Genomic DNA, 15,474 nt, shown 5'->3' with positions numbered 1-15,474 from the left:
AGCCCACAAACTTTTGTGTGCGAGCCTTCCGTGATTATTAGTGGATCAAGCATGATGTGGGCTGAGTCGTGGGCATAGTGGACGCAGAAGCTAGATGGCAGGGGATGTCACGAACGTATGCGATCAAGCCCATCTTTCTCGCTCTCTCTGTTTCTGCTCCCTTGAATATAAGGAAAACTCCAACGTTTTAGGCAACAGAATTCCTATTCCTATGGGCCTTCCCTCAAAAAAAAAATTTCCTATTCCTACGAACTAGATTGTTGGTTGTGTGTCCTTCGTGTGAACTGTATGTAGTACTCCCTCCGTTCCTAAATACTTGTCTTTCTAGGCATTTCAACAAGTGACTACATACGGAGTAAAATGAGTGAATCTACATTCTAAAATATGTCTACATACATCCGTATGTGATATTTATTTGAAATGTCTAGAAAGACAAGTATTTAGGAACGGAGGGAGTACTTGTCTTTTCGGCCGGTCAACTGTTATCTAACTTATGCTGCTCACTGAAGGAACTGCTACTGAAGCTGCACAAAACTTATCATTTCAGTGGGAACTACTACTGAAGTTGTGACTGTTTCAATGCTGCTCGCTTCGGCTGACCATGTAGAAAATGCCTTGTTTAGCTCTGTGTATCCTCTGCAGTCCATCTTTGACTTGTCCAGAATGTAGGTGAATCAGGCTCCAAGAATGGGTTTGAGACCGACTTTCTTCTTGTTCCAGAATGTAGGCGAATCAGGCTGGCTTTCCGTTCCTTTGGCCAATGTGGGAAGATCTGGTAGAGTGGACTCAATCATAGGTTCTCTTCACCCTTCCCCTCACTGTAGAATTCTTCTAAATGTCTGTTTAAACATAGGAGCGCCAGCTGTTCAACTTCTGTGGGATTTCTGGGGACTCTTAGAAGGTTGGAGTCTCCTGGGATCTTCCATGTTGTGGATTATTCCAAGGATAGTTTGTGAAGGCCGAAAATTACTTCAAGCTCTGCCCTTAGTGGTTGAGCTTGGATTTGTGGCCAAAGCTCAAGGAGAGTAACGCTATGTCTCTGTGGTTGTTGGTGCCTTGGTGTCCCACGTATCTCCAACGGAGATTAGAACCCCAAGGACTTAAACTTCGATTTATAATTCCACACTTCCTAAAATCAATGATTTTGTAAAAATTTATAGTTGCCTATTCAATACCCCTCTTGATATCTTTGAGACTTTGATCCTTTCAGTTGGTCGGACATGCGTTAAGCGGATTTTTTCGCGCATAGGTTGTTTACTGCATACACATGAACGAGATTTTGTAAATGACTCCAGACTTCTGTCACGAAGGGATTGCAATTATGTTACAAATGTTTTCTTCGTTATTGTATGTGTTGTGCTTGTATATTCTTACATTGATTTTTCATGTTGCCCGTGTTCATGCTATTTTGACCCTATTTTATGTCCTATATTTTTTGTGGGCAGGTTTAAATGTTGCAATTCTATGAATAATTTTTTATGGGTTCGTGGGGGGAATATTCTAACTATTTCATATTTGGGTGTTTAATGTTACAACGATAGGGATACAAAAATTACCATTTTAAGTACAATGGATGGCTGGAGAGATAGCCGACGGAGAAAATATCACCCTAGCGACTCCCAACGTTGTTTTCATGTGAGATTAGTATTATTTTTTCTAAAGGAAAATAATTTTGTTCGGTGGGGTGACAAAAGCGCTGGCGTCAGCCACCTCACATGCAAAACATGTGTCGATGTGGTCCCGCGTGCTTTCCCTTATCCCTTTATCTCTAGAAGGACCTCGAGCACTCGCTTTACTTCTTCCCTTGATTCAGATTCAACACATCCTCTCCTATCCCCCTTCTCTTTAGGCACTACGTTGCGCCCACCTCCAAATCCTGCGTTGCTGCCTCACCTCTGCAGCCTCGTTTCCGCTTGCCGCCTAGCCGACCGTACTCGTCGACGACCCGAAGCAACCATTACGCGGTGAGCTCCCGTTCCTCTTCCTCTCCTCGGTGTCTATGCCCCATGTTTGTCCTCGTGTGTTGTTTCTAATCTGAGCTCGTCGCAGATGCAACCTAGATCTCAACGCCATCCGTTTCGCTAGTTGGTGTGCCATCCTGTAAATTGACGGGTTTCCCTCATCCTGTCGTCTTCATGATGCCAAAGGAAGTCGCGGTTAGGAGCATATACATGATGATGTCTGATGAGTTCGTTTCTGTTGGTCAGTCACACTAAGGATGGATACATGATATTCTTGACTTGCCCTGGCTTATCTCACGAGTTAGCACCTGTCTCAGCTTCTCACGGCATCTGATAGGTCCTTAGGATTATAGATCCTGAAGGTACTTTCTCTTCCCTTTTTATTAGATCATATTTTTTTATAGCAACATGTGTATTATGTTTTCACCATTGCCGACTTGTTGTGAAATGGATGGCGATGTAATCATTGGAAAAACTTGGTCATTTTATTTTATCTTGCACATAACTACTAGATAGCAGTATCCCTGTGTCAACCAAACGGTGAATCCCTGTGACCCACTCAGCATAGGCCATAAGTCCATACCAAATCTGCTCTTTCACATTGAATCCCTCTGACCCACTCAGTACACGTCATAAGTCCATACCAAATATGTTCTTTCATATACACAATGGTGTCATTGTCATAAGGCATGAACATGATCACATACGTTTCAACGGCCACTCGTTTACTAATTCAAGCATCAATTGGGACCAACAGAAAAATGTGCATTCATTGTTTTTTGGAGGGTGAAACTTTGCTGGATTTTTAATTTTTGGATTCAGATGACATTGACACACGTACTTTATTGTTTCCCAGTTTTATATTATCTAATTTTTTCTTTTCTTTTGGTGCAGATAAGTTCAGATCCTAGATTGGGGATGTCCACATGTGTACTACCTGATGAGCTGGTGGTAGACATCATGTCTCGACTGCCGCTAAAGTCCTTGTGCCGCATCAAATGTGTCTGCAAGTCTTGGCTTGCCTTCTCATCTCATCCATACTATAGGCAAAAGCTCCCAAGAACTCCCGCTGGCCTCTTGTACCGGAAATTTGAGCGTGGCAGAGTTGCCTCCCCTCTTGGCAGTGCCATCCATCTCGCCAGACTGCCCTAAGGTGACAAGGAAATTGACACAACACTTAGCTTTGTGCCATGTTATAAGTACCCAATACAACTTCGGGATTGCTGCAATGGCCTACTTCTTTGTTACCAGAAAATTAGAAGTGAAGAAATTTCCAATGCTATTGTGTGCAATCCAGCAACTCAAGAGTGGATGGCACTTCCAGATACTGAACCTGGCCCGGCCCGCTCCAATAATGCATTTGAGTTGTGTTTCGATCCATTATGGTCGGAACACTTCTATGTCTTCAAATTGCACTCTATCGAGGTCATGAGCTGTATCAACACTGAAGTTAAGGTATTTTTCTCTAAGGATTCCACATGGTCTAGCTGTCTTTGGAAAACTAGAGATCCATTTGAAGGTGATTCTCTCTTTGTAAATGGGGTGTTGTATCTGAAGCACTTCATCTTGAATAAAATCCTGGCGCTAGACGCACCTGACACATGTACACAAGGGCTCAACCATAGGTTCATTCAGCTGCCAGGATATCCAGATAGGACGGACATATTTTGCTGTTATAACGGCCGTCTTAGCCAGTCCTCAGGCGTCTTGTGCTATGCGAAACAAGAATTGGATGGCTGTGCGATACGGATTTGGAGTTTGGAAGGCCCCGACAGGTGGGTAGTGAAGCATCGTCTGAGTATGGTCGATGTACTCCCTCCGTCCAGAAATTCTTGTCGGAGAAATGCATAAAAATGGATGTATCTAGAACTAAAATACATCTAGATACATTCATTCCTCCGACAAGTATTTCCGGACGGAGGGAGTATATGGGAGGGACATGTTACTCCGCACTCACAGTGATGGATATTGGCATTTCGATTATGACATCAGGACTGTTAACCTGGAGAGGGAGCTGGTTATCCTTGATGACGAAATTGCTGATAAGATCATCTCGGTTAGCATCAGCACTAGAAAAGGCACACCGTTTCAAAAGATTCCAAGAAGATTCACTAAACTATATCACAGTCTATTTTATGTGCCGTACTATGGCAAGGTTCCTGCTTTGGCCCGTTAAAGGTCTGAGGCTGAATTATGTTATGGTGTACCTATTATGCTATCAGCTCTGTAGTTAGTAAGCATCTTTTGTGAATGTACTAGATTGTTGGTTATGTGTTCCATTCGTGTGAATGGTATGTAATACTTGCCTTATCGGCCGGTCAACTAGTATCGAACTTATGCTCGCTTAATTTGGAAATCTACAGAGTAAGTACTACTGGTGTAGATTTTATGAACATGTGGAGTGAAATGAATGAATATTCTCCATGGATGTGCTGAACTAATTTGCTCACTGCATATACATTCAGAGGGCATTTCAGTAGGAACTACTCCACTACTGAAGCTGTGACTGTTTCAATGCTGCTCACTGCAGCTGACCATGTACAGAAGAATAGCTGGCTTTCTTCTTGTTAGCTTCTTTATGCCTTTCCTTCCTTTGGCTATTTTCGGTAGAGGGGGGAGATCCGGTAGAATAGACTCATCATAGGTTCTCTTCACCCTTTCCCCCACTATAGAATTCTTCTGAATCTTTGCCTATTTATTAAACATAGGAGCACCAACTGTTCTAACTTGTGTAACAGTTGGCTTTTGCTGTTCTGAATCTCCGTGGTCTGATTTTTTTCTGTAATACATGATCTATATACTTAGAAGAAGAAACCCGTAACCGCATTAACGGCATGAGTGATGCCCAGGGTGTACCAAATCGCGAAGAAGACAAGGTTTCGTCGGAGATCCTCATTCCGATGCTGAAAGCAGGCTTCTCCTTAATAACCATCTAAAAGTACTCATGCTGTCATACACTGTAACCTGACATGAATAACACGACACCAACTGGAGAAATGAATTGGCTTGCCTTGTTTACCTCTGCGACTAACTCAGGAGAACCACCCTTCGATACCATGAGAGATGGTTTGATTACCAGGTTCTTTTTATTTTTATTTTTTTGATTTTTTATTTTTTTTTCAATTAAACTAGATTTTGGGGGCATGGCCGCATGGGTTAATTCGAATGAAAAATGAAGCAGGGCAGACCGAGCCCGGCCTTTGGGTTGGGTGGCAGCTCCACTCGTCCCACTCACGGGCGCCCTAGAAAATGGCCTCTCTAGGTCATCGGGCGCCACCACTAACAAGCTGGCAGAGGCGATAGGGGGCACCGCCATGCTGGTCCAACCCCATATGTCTATTGTTGCCGCTGCAGCCACATACGGTCCTTCTCTTGCCCCTCCCGTGGTCGCCGCTATCGCGCCTCTCCAGGTCATCGGGACGCAGTAATTGACATTGTCGTTCTCTTCTCCTTCTGCCCTAGTTGCCAGCCCTATCTCCACCGTAGCCACGCAGGTTCTTTCCACCTCCATTGCTCCTTCCATCGCCACCACCTTTGCTCGTCCAGCCGATGCGGCCACCGCTGCGCGGAACAATGCAGGAGATATCGATCACACTGGTGTTGTGTGATACGTCTCCAACATATCTATAATTTTTGATTGTTTCATGCTATTATATTATCTGTTTTGGATGTTTAATGGGCTTTATTATGCACTTTTATATTATTTTTCGGACTAACCTATTAACTAAAGGCCCAGTGCAAATTGTTATTTTTTTGCCTATTTCAGTGTTTCGCAGAAAAGGAATATCAAACGGAATCCAAACGGAATGAAACCTTCGCGAGGATCGTTTTTGGAACAAACACAATCCACAAGACTTGGAGCGGATGTCAAGGAAGCAACGAGGCGGGCACGAGGTAGGAGGGCGCGCCCCCACCCTCGTGGGCCCCTCGTGGCTCCACCGACCTACTTTTTTCGCCTATATATACTCATATACCCTGAAAACATCCAAGAGCACCATGAAACCCTATTTCCACCATCGCAACCTTCTGTACCCGTGAGATCCCATCTTGGGGCCTTTTTCGGCGCTCCGCTGGAGGGGGAATCGATCACGGAGGGCTTCTACATCAACACCATAGCCTCTCCGATGATGTGTGAGTAGTTTACCGCAGACCTTCGGGTCCATAGTTATTAGCTAGATGGTTTCTTCTCTCTCTTTGGATCTCAATACAAAGTTCTTCTCGATCTTCTTGGAAATCTATTCGATGTAATTCTTTTTACGGTGTGTTTGTCGAGATCCGATGAATTGTGGGTTTATGATCAAGATTATCTATGAATAATATTTGATTCTTCTCTGAATTCTTATATGCATGATTTAATATCTTTGCAAGTCTCTTCGAATTATCAGTTTGGTTTGGCCTACTAGATTGATCTTTCTTGCAATGGGAGAAGTGCCTAGCTTTGGGTTCGATCTTGCGGTGCTCGATCCCAGTGACAGAAAGGGAAACGACACGTATTGTATTGTTGCCATCGAGGATAAAAAGATGGGGTTTCTATCATATTGCTTGAGTTTATCCCTCTACATCATGTCATCTTGCCTAATGCGTTACTCCATTCTTATGAACTTAATACTCTAGATGCATGCTGGATAGTGGTCGATGTGTGGAGTAATAGTAGTAGATGCAGAATCATTTCAGTCTACTTGTCACGGACGTGATGCCTATATACATGATCATACCTATATTCTCATAATTATGCGCTTTCCTATCAATTGCTCGACAGTAATTTGTTCACCCACCGTAGATTATGCTATCTTGAGAGAAGCCACTAGTGAAACCTATGGCCCCTGGGTCTATCTTCCATCATATTAATATCCCGTCAATTAGCTATTTCTGTCGCCGTTTATTTTTGCAATCTTTACTTTTCAATCTATACAACAAAAATACCAAAAATATTTATGTTATTATCTTTATCAGATCTCACTTTTGCAAGTGGCTGTGAAGGGATTGACAACCCCTTTATCGCGTTGGTTGCAAGGTTCTTGATTGTTTGTGCAGGTACGAGAGATTTGCGTGTAGTCTCCTACTGGATTAATACCTTGGTTCTCAAAAACTGAGGAAAATACTTACGCTACTTTGCTGCATCACCCTTTACTCTTCAAGGAAAAACCAACGCATGATCAAGAGGTAGCATTGTGCGAGTCCAACACATAGTTGTTGCTGGCGGCTCAGGAGATGGAGGTGTGAGTGAGCCACTATCATTGCCATGGGGCTACGCAAGCGAGATCTTTCTTTTTCGGATCATGGGGTTTAATGATACCTTCAAATAGACACAAGGTATTGCTTGGTGAATTGAGCAGGATGAGGTCCGGCGTGAAGCCACCCTGTAGTTTTGTGCCATCCACGAAGGGCAATATATCCGTTGCACGGGAGAATTGATTGATTCTTTAATCAACTGTTTTTTAGGCGGCATCTAAGAGCTTGAAAATTTATTCTATATCTAGCAGTTAAATGGAAGAACAAAAGTACCAGTTTTAAACCCACAATAGAAAGTGAGAATTCGTTAGTTACATATCACATACTTTGTTTTCAAGTTTTGTGCGACGTTAGGTATGGAAACGTGGGATCTTATGTTGAATGTTGTCTCGTACTATTTCAACATAGAAATGGAAATGTCTCAGACAATGAAGAAAATCAAATCTGTTCTTTTATATGCACAACCGTGTCATTGTCATAAACCATGATAGTGCCACTTGTTCTTTGGGGGTGAAAAGTTTTCTGAAGTTTCCATTTTTGGGGTTCAGATGGCACATACGCGTTTTCCTTATTGTTTCTCAGTTTTATATCATCTATTTCCTTATTTTTAGGTGCAGCTAAGTTCCGATGCAAGATTGGCCAAAACCAGATATAATACCCTGGCAGGGAACGTCCACATATGTGCTACCTGATGAGCTTGTGGTGGACATCCCGTCTCGACTACCGGTGAAGTCCATTTGCCGCTTCAAATGTGTCTGCAAGTCTTGGATTGCCTTCTCATCTCATCCATACTACCGCTAGAGGTTCCCAAGAACTCCCATGGGTCTCTTGTACTGGAAAAGTGGGCATAGTAGGCTTCCCCGGTCTCTTGGCATTCCCATACATCTTGCAAGATTTCCTTCAAGTGATAGGGAAATCGATACAACACTTAGCTTTGTACCATCTTACAAATTAGATCAACGGGGGAGGTGCCCCGCAGCATTATTATTAAGAAGGAAGGTGTGAGACACCAAGTTTCAAATCCGCGAAATAAATTCCGCCCACATGATTCGAACTTGGGTTTGCCAAGGTACACAGCCGTGCTCTTGCCACTGGGCAACATGCCCATCCACTTGTACTATCTTACAAGTACCCAGTGCAGCTTCAGGATTGCAGCAATCAGGCCCGTCAATGAGGGGGAGCGAAGTGAGCGACTGCACAGGGCTGGATCATAGGATCATTTAGCTGCCATGGATACCTTCTGACACACCTGACACATGTACACAGTGGCTCGATCATAGGATCATTCAGTTGCCAGCATGTCCGAATAGGTGAAATGATTTTTTGTTCTAATGGGTGTATTGGCCGGTCCTCAGGGTCTTATGCTACACGAAACAAGAATTGGATGGCTGCGCAATACGGATTTGGAGTTCGGATGTCCCTGATGGGTGGGCGATGAAGCATCATGTAAGTATGGTCGATGTATTTGGGAGAGACATGTTTCTCCGCACTGAGAGTGACGGATACTGGTTGTTAGAATAAATCCGAGGTATACTGTCGATCATCCGAGAAGCAAGCAATCACACGAGGCACGACACCGAGATTTGTTAACGAGGTTCACCGATATCGCTACATCTCCGGAGCTTGACTATGGGCGCTCCTCCCCATGACACCGCTACAATACCGCACCCGGTCGCCCTGAACGCCGGTACATGCCGCCGACTTCCCCCTGCGTTCCTGTGCTATTATGTTGGCATAGGTTACATCGTGTGTCTAACCCCACTATATATGAGAGGCCTAGGATACAAGTGTCCTATTAGGACACGACTCCATATCCTATCTAAACACAATACAACTACAAGTCCAACTGTAACCTAGCTTGTACACTATATTCGATTCAACTCTAACAAACTCTACCTTGGCGAATATTCTCCACCACCTTGAATTCGTCAGTGCGTCAAACTTTCATGTACATTGGACTTGAGCTTATCCCATGAGTACCGCTACTACTCCAAAGACTCCATATGACTCCACCTGTAACTTGTAATCCCTTTATTTTCCTTGACCACAGTCAACACTCGAGCAAAATTAAGTTCCTTGTTACTCTAGTTTGTGCTCCCAACTTCCAGAGTATCCGTCCAATGCCATCACACACTGATCACTGACCTGCGTGAAAGTGAACAGCTCACATATTGGGTGTTACACATAAGAGTGATCTGAACTCAACATCACCGCTCCTTTCTTAACCGCCTATCCGAAACATGAAGGAATTTCACTGTTGCTTGTAGTCATCCCGAGTCAAATTTACAGTTGTCTCATCACATGTATGACCATCAGAGCCCTGGCCCATCTCCATGCTCTGTGCATACCGCACGCCTCGCCGCTATTACCGCGTTGAGCCTCCGCTGTCCCGGTCGAGTCTCAAGGGTCGCGAACCCGCACCACTCAACCCGCACTGCAGAGTACCACCTATCATCACCGAGCGATGACGAGTTTCACGCTTCCATCAGACCACTGGGCTCCAGTCCGAACTACGTGTCACTCACTTTTCTCCAGTTGGAATAGGCTTTGATTCTCTGGATCCTTACATCATAGCCCCTCAAACTAGCTCCAACTTCAACATGACTCCATGGTAGTGTTGGGGAACGTAGTAATTTCAAAAATTTCTTACGCACACGCAAGATCATGGTGATGCATAGCAACGAGAGGGGAGAGTGTTGTCCACGTACCCTCGTAGACCGAAAGCGGAAGCGTTAACACAACGCGGTTGATGTAGTCGTACGTCTTCACGATCCGACCGATCAAGTACCGAACGCACGGCACCTCCGAGTTCAGCACACGTTCAGCTCGATGACGTCCCTCGAACTCCGATCCAGCCGAGTGTTGAGGGAGAGTTTCGTCAGCACGACGGCGTGGTGACGATGATGATGTTCTACCGACGCAGGGCTTCGCCTAAGCACCGCTACGATATTATCGAGATGTAATATGGTGGAGGGGGGCACCGCACACGGCTAAGAGATCAATAGATCAATTGTTGTGTCTCTGGGGTGCCCCCCTGCCCCCGTATATAAAGGAGCAAGGGGGAGGCGGCCGGCCTAGGAGGAGGGCGCGCCAAGGGGGGAGTCCTACTCCCACCGGGAGTAGGACTCCTCCTTTCCTTGTTGGAGTAGGAGAAGGGAAGGGAGAAGGAGAAGGAAGGAAGGGGGCGCCCCCCCCTAGTCCAATTCGGACTAGTCCATGGGGAGGGGTGCGGCCATCCTTTGGGGCCTTTCTCTCCTTTCCCGTATCGCCCATTAAGGCCCAATACGAACTCCCGTAACTCTTCGGTACTCCGAAAAATATCCGAATCACTCGGAACCTTTCCGATGTCCGAATATAGTCGTCCAATATATCGATCTTTACGTCTCTACCATTTCGAGACTCCTCGTCATGTCCCCGATCTCATCCGGGACTTCGAACTCCTTCGGTACATCAAAACACATAAACTCATAATATAACCGTCATCTAACTTTAAGCGTGCGGACCCTACGGGTTCGAGAACTATGTAGACATGACCGAGACACGTCTCCGGTCAATAACCAATAGCGGAACCTGGATGCTCATATTGACTCCCACATATTATACGAAGATCTTTATCGGTCAGACCGCATAACAACATACGTTGTTCCCTTTGTCATCGGTATGTTACTTGCCCGAGATTCGATCGTCGGTATCTTAATACCTAGTTCAATCTCGTTACCGGCAAGTCTCTTTACTCGTTCCATAATACATCATCTCGCAACAAACTCATTAGTTGCAATGCTTGCAAGGCTTAAGTGATGTGCATTACCGAAAGGGCCCAGAGATACCTCTCCGACAATCGGAGTGACAAATCCTAATCTCGAAATACGCCAACCCAACAAGTACCTTCGGAGACACCTGTAGAGCACCTTTATAATCACCCAGTTACGTTGTGACGTTTGGTAGCACACAAAGTGTTCCTCCGGTAAACGGGTGTTGCATAATCTCATAGTCATAGGAACATGTATAAGTCATGAAGAAAGCAATAGCAACATACTAAACGATCGAGTGCTAAGCTAACGGAATGGGTCAAGTCAATCACATCATTCTCCTAATGATGTGATCTTGTTAATCAAATGACAACTCATGTCTATGGCTAGGAAACATAACCATCTTTGATCAACGAGCTAGTCAAGTAGAGGCATACTAGTGACACTCTGTTTTTCTATGTATTCACACATGTATCATGTTTCCGGTTAATACAATTCTAGCATGAATAATAAACATTTATCATGATATAAGGAAATAAATAATAACTTTATTATTGCCTCTAGGGCATATTTCCTTCAGGTAGATGATCAGTCCACCCTCACGCCCCGTCGACTTCAAGATCTCATGTGCACCGTCTTGAATCAACCCCGCGCCATAGCCTTGTCGAAGCCACACGAGCCCTCGGGCCTGCACCACGTGTTTCCACGCCCCAGAAGTCGGTCACCATCAGCATCACCGTCTTCTGTACCAACCGACTCACGTCGATCCGTCAGACTGCCTAGTCGGACCCAGCCGAACTCGTTCGACTGTACGACACGCTCGAGGCTCCCAAATCGTCAACTATGACTGCCATCCATACACAAATTGTGTACCAAACGAAAAGAAGACCAAAATAAAATCCCTTGTAGCCTTCCTGTGTGCACACACCAAAAGAGATCAATGACAAGCTAGCTAGTCAAACTCCAATCCGTCACATGTAGCTTCTGGACTTGTATTTCTTTCCTCTTTTTAGATAGCATCACGCCTGATCCTTGGTCCTTGCGCCAATACTTTTTGTCCAAACAAATCTTGTATACGTTACCCAGATTGCTCCTCCAATCGCTGGTTTCACCCGTCCCTGATTGCGCCGCCACAACAGCCCAACACCCGCACGCTGCTCGTGCCATGGGCCGCTGTCTCCCGCGATCCACAGCCCTTTAGCCAGCCCCACGCCTGGGCCTTGACCGCTGCTGCTGACTGCGCTCGTGCGAAGCTGCATGTGCACGGTTCCAACATCAATCCGATCTCGAAGAGTCTTCGACTCTACGTCCAAAACGCCCGCGCCGCTAGCTTTGACTGCTACGCCGCCTTCCGTCGCTGCTTCCGGTGCAAATCACATAATCGCGATCATCAGCACCACCAACGAAATCAACCAGCCAACGAGCTATCCTCTTGATCAACCTTCCACGACCTCCCAACAACCTAGCTCATGATACCGCTTGTTAGAATAAATCCGAGGTATACTGTCAATCATCCGAGAAGCAAGCAATCACACGAGGCACGACACCAAGATTTGTTAACGAGGTTCACCGATATCGCTACATCCCCGGGGCTTGACTATGGGCGCTCCTCCCCATGACACCGCTACAATACCGCACCCGGTCGCCCTGGACGCCGGTACATGCCGCCGGCTTCCCCTGCGTTCCTGTGCTATTATGTTGGCATAGGTTACATCGTGCGTCTACCCCCACTATATATGAGAGGCCTACGATACAAGTATCTTATTAGGACACGACTCCATATCCTATCTAAACACAATACAACTACAAGTCCAACTGTAACCTACCTTGTACACTATATTCGACACAACTCTAACAAACTCCACCTTGGCGAATATTCTCCACCACCTTGAATTCGTCAATGCGTCAAACTTTCATGTACATTGGACTTGAGCTTATCCCATGAGTACCGCTCCTACTCCAAAGACTCCATATGACTTCACCTGCAACTTGTAATCCCTTTTTTTTCTTGACCACAGTCAACACTCGAGCAAAATTAAGTTCCTTATTACTCTAGTTTGTGCTCCCAACTTCCAGAGTATCCGTCCAATGCCATCACACACTGATCACTGGCCTGCGTGAAAGTGAACAACTCACATATTGGGTGTTACACATAAGAGTTACCTGAACTCGACATCACCGCTCCTTTCTTGACCGCCTATCTAAAACATAAAGGAATTTCACCGTTGCTTGTAGTCATCCTGAGTCAAATCACAGTTGTCTCACCACATGTATGACCACCAGAGCCCTGGCCCGTCTCCATGCTCTATACATACCGCACGCCTTGCCGCTATTACCTTGTCGAGCCTCCGCTATCCTGGTCGAGTCTCAAGGGTCGCGAACCCGCACCACTGAACCCCCACTGCAGAGTACCACCTATCATCACCGACCGATGACGAGTTTCACGCTTCCATCAGACCACTGGGCTCTAGTCCGAACTACGTGTCACTCGCTTTTCTCCAGCTGAAATATGCTTCGATTCTCTGGATCCTTACACCGTAGCCCCTCAATCCAGCTCCACCTTCAACATGACTCCATGGTAGATGATCAGTCCACCCTCACACCCCGTCGACTTCAAGATCTCATGTGCATCGTCTTGAATCAACCCCGCGCCATAGCCTTGTCGAAGCCACACAAGCCCTCGGGCCTGCGTCACGTGTTTCCACGCCCTAGAAGTCGGTCACCATCAGCATCACCGTCTTCTATACCAACCGACTCACGTCGATCCATCAGACTGCCTAGTCGGACCTAGCCGAACTCGTTCAACTGTACGACACGCTCGAGGCTCCCAAATCGTCAACCCTGACTGCCATCCATACACAAATTGTGTACCAAACAAAAAGAAGACCAAAATAAAATCCCTTGTAGCCTTCCTGTGTGCACGCACCAAAAGAGATCAATGACAAGCTAGCTAGTCAAACTCCAATCCGTCACATGTAGCTTCTGGACTTGTATTTCTTTCCTCTTTTTAGATAGCATCACGCCTGGTCCTTGGTCCTTGCGCCAATACTTTTTGTCCAAACAAATCTTGTATACGTTGCCCAGATTGCTCCTCCGATCGCTGGTTTCACCCGTCCCTGCTTGCGCCGCCACAACAGCCCAACGCCCGCACGCTGCTCGTGCCATGGGCCGCTGTCTCCCGCGATCCACAGCCCTTTAGCCAGCCGCACGCCTGGGCCTTGACCGCTGCTGCTAACTGCGCTCGTGCGAAGCTGCACGTGCGTGGTTCCAACACCAATCCGATCTCGAAGAGTCTTCGACTCTTCGTCCAAAACGCCCGCGCCGCTAGCTTCAACTGCTACGCCGCCTTCCGTCGCTGCTTCCGGTGCAAATCACATAATCGCGATCATCAGCACCACCAACGAAATCAACCAGCCAACGAGCTATCCTCTTGATCAACCTTCCACGACCTCCGAACAACCTAGCTCATGATACCACTTGTTAGAATAAATCCGAGGCATACTGTCGATCATCCGAGAAGCAAGCAATCGCACATGGCACGATATTGAGATTTGTTAACGAGGTTCACCGATATCGCTACATCCCCGGGGCTTGACTATGGGCGCTCATCCCCATGACACCACTACAATACCGCACCCGGTCGCCCTGGACGCCGGTACATGCAGCCGGCTTCCCCTGCGTTTCTGTGCTTTTATGTTGGCATAGGTTACATCGTGTGTCTACCCCCACTATATATGAGAGGCTTAGGATAGAAGTGTCCTAAAATTTTTTTTTGGCAGGGAACAAGTGTCCTATTAGGACACGACTCCATATCCTACTAAACACAATATAACTACAAGTTCAACTGTAACCTATCTTGTACACTATATTCGACACAACTCTGACACTGGTTTCGATTATAAAATCATGGTTATTGACCTAGAGAGGGAGCTAATTATCATTGAGGACAAAATCGCTGATAAGATCATCTTAGTTAGCATCAGTACAGAAGAAGGCTCGCAATTCCAAAAGATTCCAAGAATGTTCACCCTACAATATAGCAGTCTATTCCATGTGCCATACTACAGCAAAGTTCCAGCTTTAGCAATTGAGGCCTTGAGGGTACGAGGATGAATCATTCTGTGTTTTACAATTTGTGGTATCTCGTGTGAACGTTGTAGTACTCGTCTTTTCAGCCTGTCAACTCTTATCGAAGAGTTATGCTTGCATAATTTGTAAAACTGCAGATTAAGTACCACTGGTGTTGATGTTACGAACATGATGGATATTCTTGGCATGCACATGTGTATGGAACTACTTGCTCAGTTCATATATTCAGACAGGAACACTTGCAGGTGTAAGGTCATATATTCAGCAGGAACGCCGTGACTGTGTTCAGTTCTGCTCGCTGCAGCTCAGCTTGCGCAGAAGACTTGATGTTAGTATACATCTGCTTAGAAGAAGAGACCTGCAGCAGCATTGACAGCATGAGCAATGCCCATGGTGTACAGGTTCATCCTCCTGACCCTGAACTTCTCGTGACGTATCGCGAG

At 45.9% G+C, this 15,474-nt stretch overlaps 1 long non-coding RNA gene across 1 annotated transcript; it reads left to right on the top strand.

Annotated features, from left to right (window-relative positions):
- The first annotated feature begins 1,804 nt into the window (after positions 1 to 1,804).
- On the top strand, positions 1,805 to 4,317 carry LOC123494221 (uncharacterized). Its single transcript, XR_012183357.1, has 3 exons — positions 1,805 to 1,964; positions 2,050 to 2,323; positions 2,856 to 4,317. It is a non-coding gene; the product is annotated as an uncharacterized lncRNA (long non-coding RNA).
- Positions 4,318 to 15,474: the final 11,157 nt, after the last annotated feature.

Source organism: Aegilops tauschii, chromosome 5, assembly GCF_002575655.3.
Source record: "Aegilops tauschii subsp. strangulata cultivar AL8/78 chromosome 5, Aet v6.0, whole genome shotgun sequence".
NCBI lineage: Eukaryota > Viridiplantae > Streptophyta > Magnoliopsida > Poales > Poaceae > Aegilops > Aegilops tauschii.
The sequence above is the reverse complement of the archived record's forward strand: the minus strand, read 5'-3'. Positions and strand labels throughout refer to the sequence as shown.